Source organism: Primulina tabacum, chromosome 11, assembly GCF_025594145.1.
Source record: "Primulina tabacum isolate GXHZ01 chromosome 11, ASM2559414v2, whole genome shotgun sequence".
NCBI classification, from domain to species: Eukaryota; Viridiplantae; Streptophyta; class Magnoliopsida; order Lamiales; family Gesneriaceae; genus Primulina; species Primulina tabacum.
In genome coordinates this window covers 7,152,446-7,162,030 of record NC_134560.1, presented here as the reverse complement: position 1 = coordinate 7,162,030, position 9,585 = coordinate 7,152,446, and the positions used below count along the sequence as shown (strand labels likewise).

The 9,585-nt window shown below is 38.6% G+C and overlaps 1 long non-coding RNA gene across 1 annotated transcript; it reads right to left on the bottom strand.

Moving 5' to 3' along the window:
- Positions 1 to 836: 836 nt before the first annotated feature.
- On the bottom strand, positions 837 to 2,296 carry LOC142519163 (uncharacterized). The gene is made up of 3 exons (XR_012813718.1): positions 2,208 to 2,296; positions 1,621 to 1,680; positions 837 to 1,108 (listed from the first exon to the last, which is right to left on the bottom strand). It is a non-coding gene; the product is annotated as an uncharacterized LOC142519163 (long non-coding RNA).
- Positions 2,297 to 9,585: the final 7,289 nt, after the last annotated feature.

Sequence of the window (9,585 nt, the reverse complement as noted above, 5' to 3'; positions counted from 1 at the left end):
ATAACACATTTAAGTTTGATGTTGTTTATGGATTTCCTGTATAATTTCTTTATTTCCCCAGTTTATGCGTTTTAGTTTGGAGCCATTTCGAAGGAATTATAACTAACGGTCGAAAAGAGATTCGCAACGCTTGGTAAACGAAGTCAGATTATTTCACAAATTTGGCACGAACATGTGTCTGGCACGCCCGCAATTTTCGTGATAAACAAGTTGGCACGCCCGGTGGGACCCAATGCCTCCAAAGCGTACTGAGAAGAGTGAAGGAATTCCTCCATCACTGGGGAAAGGTCATCGTTCACAAGAAGAGTTTCAAGAAACTGATGCAGAAGGAAGAACGGTTGAAAAGCTTGTACACCAGTTCGAGGAAGAGACTATAAAAGAAGGAATTGCTGTTTCTGGTGGTGATGGGTCTCCACTGAACTTTATGTTGGCCATGGAGAAAAATATCCGCAGTGATCTCAGAGAAATGACCCAAACTTTTTCTACTGTTATGATAGAATTTGTGGCAGAAATGAAGGAATGGAGGAAGTCTGCAAAAGGAGAGGCTGTTACACCAGAAAATGTTGAACTTCAAGAAACTGACGTTAATTTGCTAAAAGATCAAGGCCAAGGATCAGGGGTTTCTCAAGCAGGTGAAAGTCGCCGCTTGGGGGAGGCACTGATTCCTAAATCTGCCAAGGAAGGAAGATATACTCCTCCGCACAAAAGGGACGAGGCAGTTGGGGTTGAAATTCCAGAATTGCAATAACAGTAAACAAATGGCTGCTAATATGTTCTCTGTGACATCTCCTAACTCACATCCAGGGATGTATGGTGATGGGGGAATGTGTGGCGCCCCAAACCTCGCCACGTAATCATACAACATGTGACGTCATATGCATAAAATTTTTCTTTTCAACGACGTAATAATATAATGCATATACGACAAAATAGTGCAATCACCACACTATCTACGTCAATGCAGCAGAAACAGTATAATAAATACACACATACAACTCAAGTAAGACAATAAGCTATACTATCTATATCTACTATCAACTACATGATTGTTTGACTAGACACACCTAGTCCTTCACCTCTATCATGTCTCACAGCATAGTCCTGTAACCTGTCCAACAGAAACAGCCCCCAAAGGGTGAGCATATACAACAATCATCATCGTAATACATAACAGTTATATTAACAACATAAGATATAACTAGAATGATAACAGAAATACCCCATTTGCCGTTTCTGGACAATAAGCCATCAACAACCTCAACAACATCACACGACAACAATAACATCGACGATACGTCGCACCCCAACTCCGGCGACGGCAATATCGTCGAACGAACAACAACATCGACGATACGTCGCACCCCAACACCGGCGACAGCAATATCGTCGAACGAATAACATCAACGATACGTCGCACCCCAACTCCGGCGACAACAATATCGTTGAACGAACAACATCAACGTGACAACTCCCAACAACGACAGCCAACAATATCATCAATAATAAATAACAACAAATATAATATCAAATCACCAATATCTAGTGATTTACCATCGTTCAACACAATAGTATTCATCAATACTAAACAATAACAACATATGCTCGTACGTCAAGACGTACCTGATAATCGAGTATATATACAATCTGGCTATTTCTTTGATCACGAGGCGTGTGATGTATCTAAATAATTCAACAACAATTATCAGATCATTGTCACCGTATCAACATAATCATAACAGCCTCAATATATAACATCAAATAGCCCAACAACAATTAATTCAACATAATATAAAACTCGATTATAAATTATTATCGCTCAACAATTTAATATTCTGGTGTATTTAATTCACAATACTACCATAAAATACACCCTAATTAATTTAACATCAAATAAAGGCTATTTTACAACATCCGTCGAATTGCGAAAACTTTATATCAACGTGTAGCCTATACTTCGTAGACTCCGAATATACAATCAGAATTAATAACAACTGACTAACAACTCTCCAATCTCAATCCAACGACTAAAAATCCCTAATTATAATAAATTAGGGAATAATTCAAAATAACAACATTATAATCTTCTCTACTTCGTTAAAATCATACACTATTCAACAATCTTCAATTTCAGTATGATTTAACAATTTATTAGAATTATTCCAAAAATCGACGAATTTCAAACATCACCAAAAATATAAAATTTATACCTCAAATCGAAGACCTCGTGTCAACGATTCCATAACTGAAGTCGGTTCGTCGATTGGATAAACCGATAAATCGCAGGATCGAAAAGAAAATATCAAACCTTGGTTCACTGTCTCTCTTCTCCCTACACTGTCGATGAATGAAATTCTAATTCATTCACCGATTGAGTTTTTCAAATTTATCTTTTGTATTTTTTTTTAATATTATATTATATTAATTAAATAATATAATATAATATAATATATATAATATATTTAACATTTTAACATCGATATATCTCTTTGGACCAGTCAAACGACCAAATTTCTCAAAACTCAAAACATGAAACTTCTATATCTTTGAGTTTTCTACGTTATATCCAAATTTCAAATCATTTGGACTTCATATGACTAAAATATGTCATATTTCTCTCTTTAAAAATAATTAATTATTTAGTAATATCACATTACTAAATCAACAACTTGTAATATTCATTTCAGGCATTACATTTCTACCCTCCTTAAACGAATTTCGACCCCGAAATTAATCAACAACAGTAATAACATGCATAAATAAAGATACGTCATACCACCAGAACAAGTAGGGGTAGAGCTCCCTCATATGTCGCTCTGTCTCCCAAGTGGCCTCTTCGACACCTCTATGCTCCCACTGAACCTTCACTATCGGTATAAGCTTACTACGAAGCTTCCGTTCAGATCGATCCAAAATACAAACTGGTCTCTCAACATAAGACACATCAAGATCTAACTGAACATCAGAAATATCTAACACATGTGAAGGATCAGGCTCATACTTCCGCAACATCGACACATGAAACACATCATGAATACCATATAAAGATGGAGGTAGAGCCAATCGGTAAGCCAAAGTGCCTATCCGCTGCAATATCTCATACGGACTAACATACCTCAGTGTCAACTTTCCTTTCATACCAAATCGCACTGTGCCACGAAAAGGAGAAACTTTCAAAAATACCCGATCGCCCTGCTGAAACTCTAAAGGTCTTCGTCTTTTATTTGCATAGGCGGCCTGTCTATCTTGCGCTGCTTTCAATCGTTGCTGTATCAACTTTACTTTTTGTTCCATCTCATGAATCATATCAGGACCGGTAACTGCAGCTCGATCAACATCATCCCAGTATAACGGAGATCTACAACGTCTGCCATACAATGCCTCAAATGGAGCCATCTGAATACTACTCTGATAACTATTGTTATACGCAAACTCTACCAATGAAATAGATGACTGTCAAACAGATTTAAAATCCATAACATAAGCACGCAACATATCCTCCAGCGTCTGAATAGTACGCTCAGTCTGACCATCTGTCTAGGGATGATAAGCCGTACTCAATCTCAACTCTGTCCCCCATCGCAGTCTGCAATCCTTCCGAAAAATGAGAAGTAAACCGATGATCTTTATCTGATATAATAGACACTGGAATCCCATGCAATCGTACAATATATCATATATACAACTGTGCCATCGTCAAGTACGTACTACTCATGCTATAGGGTATAAAATGTGCAACTTTCGTCAATCGATCAACAATCACTCAAATAGCATCAATAGTTCCAGTGCTTCTTGGCAAATGAGTCACAAAATCCATCGATATGTGCTCCCATTTCCAAGTCGGTACTTCTAAACTCCTCAATTCACCTCCTAGCCTTCTCCTTTCAGCTTTGATTTGTTGACAATTGAGACATCGACGTAAAAAATCAATCACATCACGTTTCATTCCCTTCCACCAAAACTGAGAGCGTAGATCCTTATACATCTTCTTGCCACCAGGGTGGATAGAATATCGACTACAATGTGCACGCCGCAACAGATCCTAGCGCAACTCAGATATATCAGGAACTACCCATCTATCATTCATCCTCAAACTGCCATCATCAGCCACTCTAAAACGAGTATCTTGTTTCTGAGAAACTAACTCCTTCCATTGCTGAACTCTCTCATCTGTCATCTGTGCATTACGAATGAAACCATATATATCAGGTTCAGCTAATAAGGTAGATAATTGGATATGAGTCGTCGAGATATCAAAATCATATCCCAAGGAACAACAAGACATCATCATAAATGATAAACGACTGACATCATCTACAGTACAACTCACTTTACGGCTCAATGCATCAGCTGTAAGATTGGCTCGACCAGGATGATATTCAATCTCACAATCATAATCTTTAAGCAAATCTAGCCATTGTCTTTGTCTCATATTCAACTCTGTCTGTGTAAACAAAAATCTCAAGCTCTTATGATCAGTACAAATCGTAAACGAGGTACCATATAAATAGTGTCGTCATATCTTCAAGGCAAAGATAATGGGTGCCAACTCCAAGTCATGCACAGGGTACCTTGTTTCGTGTGGTTTCAGCTGTCTCGAGGCATATGCCACAACATGTCGATCATGCATCAAAACACATCACAAACCATGTAATGATGCATCAGTATAAACAACAAACCTCTCGTTTTCCGTAGGGATTGATAACACCGGTGCAATCGTCAGTCGGTGTTTCAACTCCTGAAAACTCCTCTCACATGCTTCAGACCACTGAAATCGCACACCTTTCTGAGTCAACTGTGTCAAAGGCCTAGCAATCTTTGAAAATCCCTCGATAAATCGACGATAATAACCTGCTAAACCCAAGAAACTACGGATCTCTGGTACAGATGTAGGTGCAGACCACTGTAACACGGCTTCGACCTTCGTTGGATCAACAGAAATCCCATCTCTCGATATAACATGACCCAAGAAGACCACTCGATCCAACCAAAACTCACACTTACTGAGTTTGGCATACAACTGTCTATCTCACAACACCTGTAACACTGAATGCAAGTGCCATGCATGCTCAGCCTCACTCCTAGAATATATCAATATATCATCAATGAACACAATAACAAACCGATCGAGATAAGGCTGAAATACCCTATTCATCAAACTCATGAACACAGCTGGAGCATTTGTCAACCCAAACGGCATAACTAAAAACTCATAATGCCCATATCTGGTCCTGAATGCTTGTCTTCTGAATATCCTCCTCTCTAACTCGTATCTGATGATATCCTGACCTCAAATCAATCTTCGAATATACCGAGGTTCACTGTAACTGATCAAACAAATCATCAATACGAGGGAGGGGATATTTATTCTTAATAGTTACCTTATTCAGCTGTCGATAGTCAATACAAAGTCGCATCGTTCCGTCTTTCTTTTTCACAAATAAGACTGGTGCACCCCAAGGCGATACACTAGGGCGAATGTATCCCTTGTCCAGCAAGTCCTGCAACTGGTCTTTCAACTCTCTCAACTCTGCTGGTGCCATTCTGTAGGAGTACGAGAAATAGGGGAAGTACCTGGCATCAACTCAATCCCGAACTCCACTTCACGGGCTGGTGGGAAGCCTGGAATCTCATCAGGAAATACATCGGCAAACTCAGCAACTATAGGTATCTCCTCTATTCCAACCTCCTTCTTCTTCTCTGTCACATCTACAGCATAAATAAGATAACCCTCATGAGCATGCTCCAATAACCGAGACATCCGGATAGCAGATACCAACGGAACACGGGGACGAGAACTCTTCCCATAAAATGTCCAACGCTCTTTCTCATCTGTATAAAAGTATACTACCCGCTGATAACAATCAATCGTCGCACCATATCTCCTCAGCACATTAATTCCCACAATACAATCAAAATCAGTCATCTCTAGAATAATCATATCAGATCTCAGCTCATAGCCCTCATAAGAAATAATACCATCTGATATCATAGATACAACTGATATATCAACTCCAGAAGGTGTCGAAACAGAAAGAGGCATAGATAATGGAGATGAGCGCATATGATGCTCAACCACAAACCTCTTCGATATAAAAGTATGCGAGGACACCAGTATCGACAAGAATATAAGCAGGATAAGAACATAAATAACACTTACCCGGTATCATCTCCTCTCGTGCCTCCTCTGTCTGCTCTCGTGTCAAAGCATACATCTGTGCCTGAGGCGGACCAGCTCCCTGCATACGTGGCTGTCCTCCAGAAGGTCGTTGCATAAACTGCTGAGGCTGTCGTCCTCCTCTCTCTAAGGATCTACCTCTAGCACTCCTAGGCTCTCGCTGTCCCTCACGACTAGGACACTGTCTCGCCAGATGACCAACACCACCACACTCAAAAAGGGTGATCTCGGTCTGTGTACACTCTCTGATCAGATGAGGTCCTCCACAACGAAAACATCTCACTGCTCTGGACACTTCTCTCTGCCCCTGAACAGACTGAGAACTGCCCCCACGACTCTCAACACGTCGTGAATCAAATCGACGCTTCCCAGATGATGCTGAAGAAGAAGATGAACCCTTTTGATATTTAAAAGACTGTCTCTGTGGTCGCAATGACTCCCTAGTCGGCTCTGATAATCGTCCCTGAGCCCCATACTCCTACATCACCAACTCAGCCATCTCAGCTCTCGTCACTGCATCCTCAAATGATACTGGGTTGTTCGATTGCACACGATCAAATAACTCTAACTTCAACTCTTTCAAGAAATGCCTCATCTTAGCATGAACATTCGTAGCAATATATGGCACATATTTCAGCAATGCAGAATATCGAGTCTCATACTCAGCAACAGACATACTGCCTTGTCCTCAAATCCTCGAATTCTCTCTCTTTCTTATGTCTGGCTGCTATAGAAAAATACTTATCAAGAAAACGAGAGCGAAACACATCCCTATCAACAGGTACGGACCCTGGGCTTTCAATCCGGCCTCAGTCGTCTGCCACCACAATAATACATTCCTCGAAAGCTGAAATGTAGCCAATTGTAACCAAGCAGACCTAGCACACTGGAGCGGTCACAAATATCTGCTCTATCCTCTCAATCCACTCCTCGGCTCGCTCACAAGTCTCAGAACTATCAAATCTCGGCGGAAGATAACTGTTGAACTATGCCAAAATCAACTCACCAGGCAATAAAAGCTGATCTGCAGGTGCCTGTCCCATAGGAGGAGGTGGCAATGGATTCATCTGCCCAAACTCACTGTCAACCTCTTCCGTTTCCTCGTGTTGGTGTACCTGTTCTCTAGATGCCATCACTGAAAATCAAATTGTTAATCATAACATTTAACAATTATAATCCAGTAATCATCATCACACCAGTCGCACGAAAGTATATGCAACTAAAGAACAATCAATCATATCAAGAAATCATCAATAACAAGTCAAATGCACAGACACACGCAGATAATATCGTCATCCAACTCCCTCATCACAAACACAACTCCTAACCATCCCAGACATCTAACATATGCTTTGATACCACCAAATGTGGTGCCCCAAACCTCGCCACGTAATCATACAACATGTGACGTCATATGCATAAATTTTTCTTTTCAACGACGTAATAATATAATGCATATACGACAAAATAGTGCAATCACCACACTATCTACGTCAATGCAGCAGAAACAGTATAATAAATACACACATACAACTCAAGTAAGACAATAAGCTATACTGTCTATATCTACTATCAACTACATGATTGTTTGACTAGACACACCTAGTCCTTCACCTCTATCATGTCTCACAGCATAGTCCTGTAACCTGTCCAACAGAAACAGCCCCCAAAGGGTGAGCATATACAACAATCATCATCGTAATACATAACAGTTATATTAACAACATAAGATATAACTAGAATGATAACAGAAATAACTCATTTGCCGTTTCTGGACAATAAGCCATCAACAACCTCAACAACATCACACGACAACAATAACATCGACGATACGTCGCACCCCAACTCCGGCGACAACTAATATCGTTGAACGAACAACATCAACGTGACAACTCCCAACAACGACAGCCAACAACATCATCAATAATAAATAACAACAAATATAATATCAAATCACCAATATCTAGTGATTTACCATCGTTCAACACAATAGTATTCATCAATACTAAACAATAACAACATATGCTCGTACGTCAAGACGTACCTGATAATCGAGTATATATACAATCTGGCTATTTCTTTGATCATGAGGCGTGTGATGTATCTAAATAATTCAACAACAATTATCAGATCATTGTCACCGTATCAACATAATCATAACAGCCTCAATATATAACATCAAATAGCCCAACAACAATTAATTCAACAAAATATAAAACTCGATTATAAATTATTATCGCTCAACAATTTAATATTCTGGTGTATTTAATTCACAATACTACCATAAAATACACCCTAATTAATTTAACATCAAATAAAGGCTATTTTACAACATCCGTCGAATTGCGAAAACTTTATATCAACGTGTAGCCTATACTTCGTAGACTCCGAATATACAATCAGAATTAATAACAACTGACAAACAACTCTTCAATCTCAATCCAACGATTAAAAATCCCTAATTATAATAAATTGGGAATAATTCAAAATAACATCATTATAATCTTCTCTACTTCGTTAAAGTCATACACTATTCAACAATTTTCAATTTCAGTATGATTTAACAATTTATTAGATTTATTCCAAAAATCGACGAATTTCAAACATCACCAAAAATATAAAATTTATACCTCAAATCGAAGACCTCGTGTTATCGATTCCATAACTGAAATCGGTTCGTCGATTGGATAAACCGATAAATCGCAAGATCGAAAAGAAAATATCAAACCCTGTTTCACTGTCTCTCTTCTCCCTACGCTGTCGATGAATGAAATTCTAATTCATTCACCGATTGAGTTTTTCAAATTTATCTTTTCTTTTTTTTTATTTTTTAAATATTATATTATATTAATTAAATAATATAATATAATATAATATATTTAACATTTTAACATCGGTATATCTCTTTGGACCAGTCAAACGACCAAATTTCTCAAAACTCAAAACATGAAACTTCTATATCTTTGAGTTTTCTACGTTATATCCAAATTTCAAATCATTTGGACTTCATATGACTAAAGTATGTCATATTTCTCTCTTTAAAAATAATTAATTATTTAGTAATATCACATTACTAAATCAACAACTTGTAATATTCATTTCAGGCATTACAGAATGCGTGGATTTTCAGCGCCATGTTCAGGGAATAACACTCGAGGGGCAAATTATTCTCCGCACCCATTGCGAAAAACTTCCAGTTTCGGACTCCGAGACTATACATGTTGTTATTCAAGAGTTGTATGGCCTGGGAGTGAGGCCAATCAACCGATCAGAGTTTCATAAGCCATACCCCGATGTTGTTGATCGTGAAAATCCTTACCCACGAGGATATCACATTCCAGACTTTACTTTGTACTCGGGGGAAGACTGTCAATCTAACGTGGAACATGTGGCGAGGTTTACAATACAGT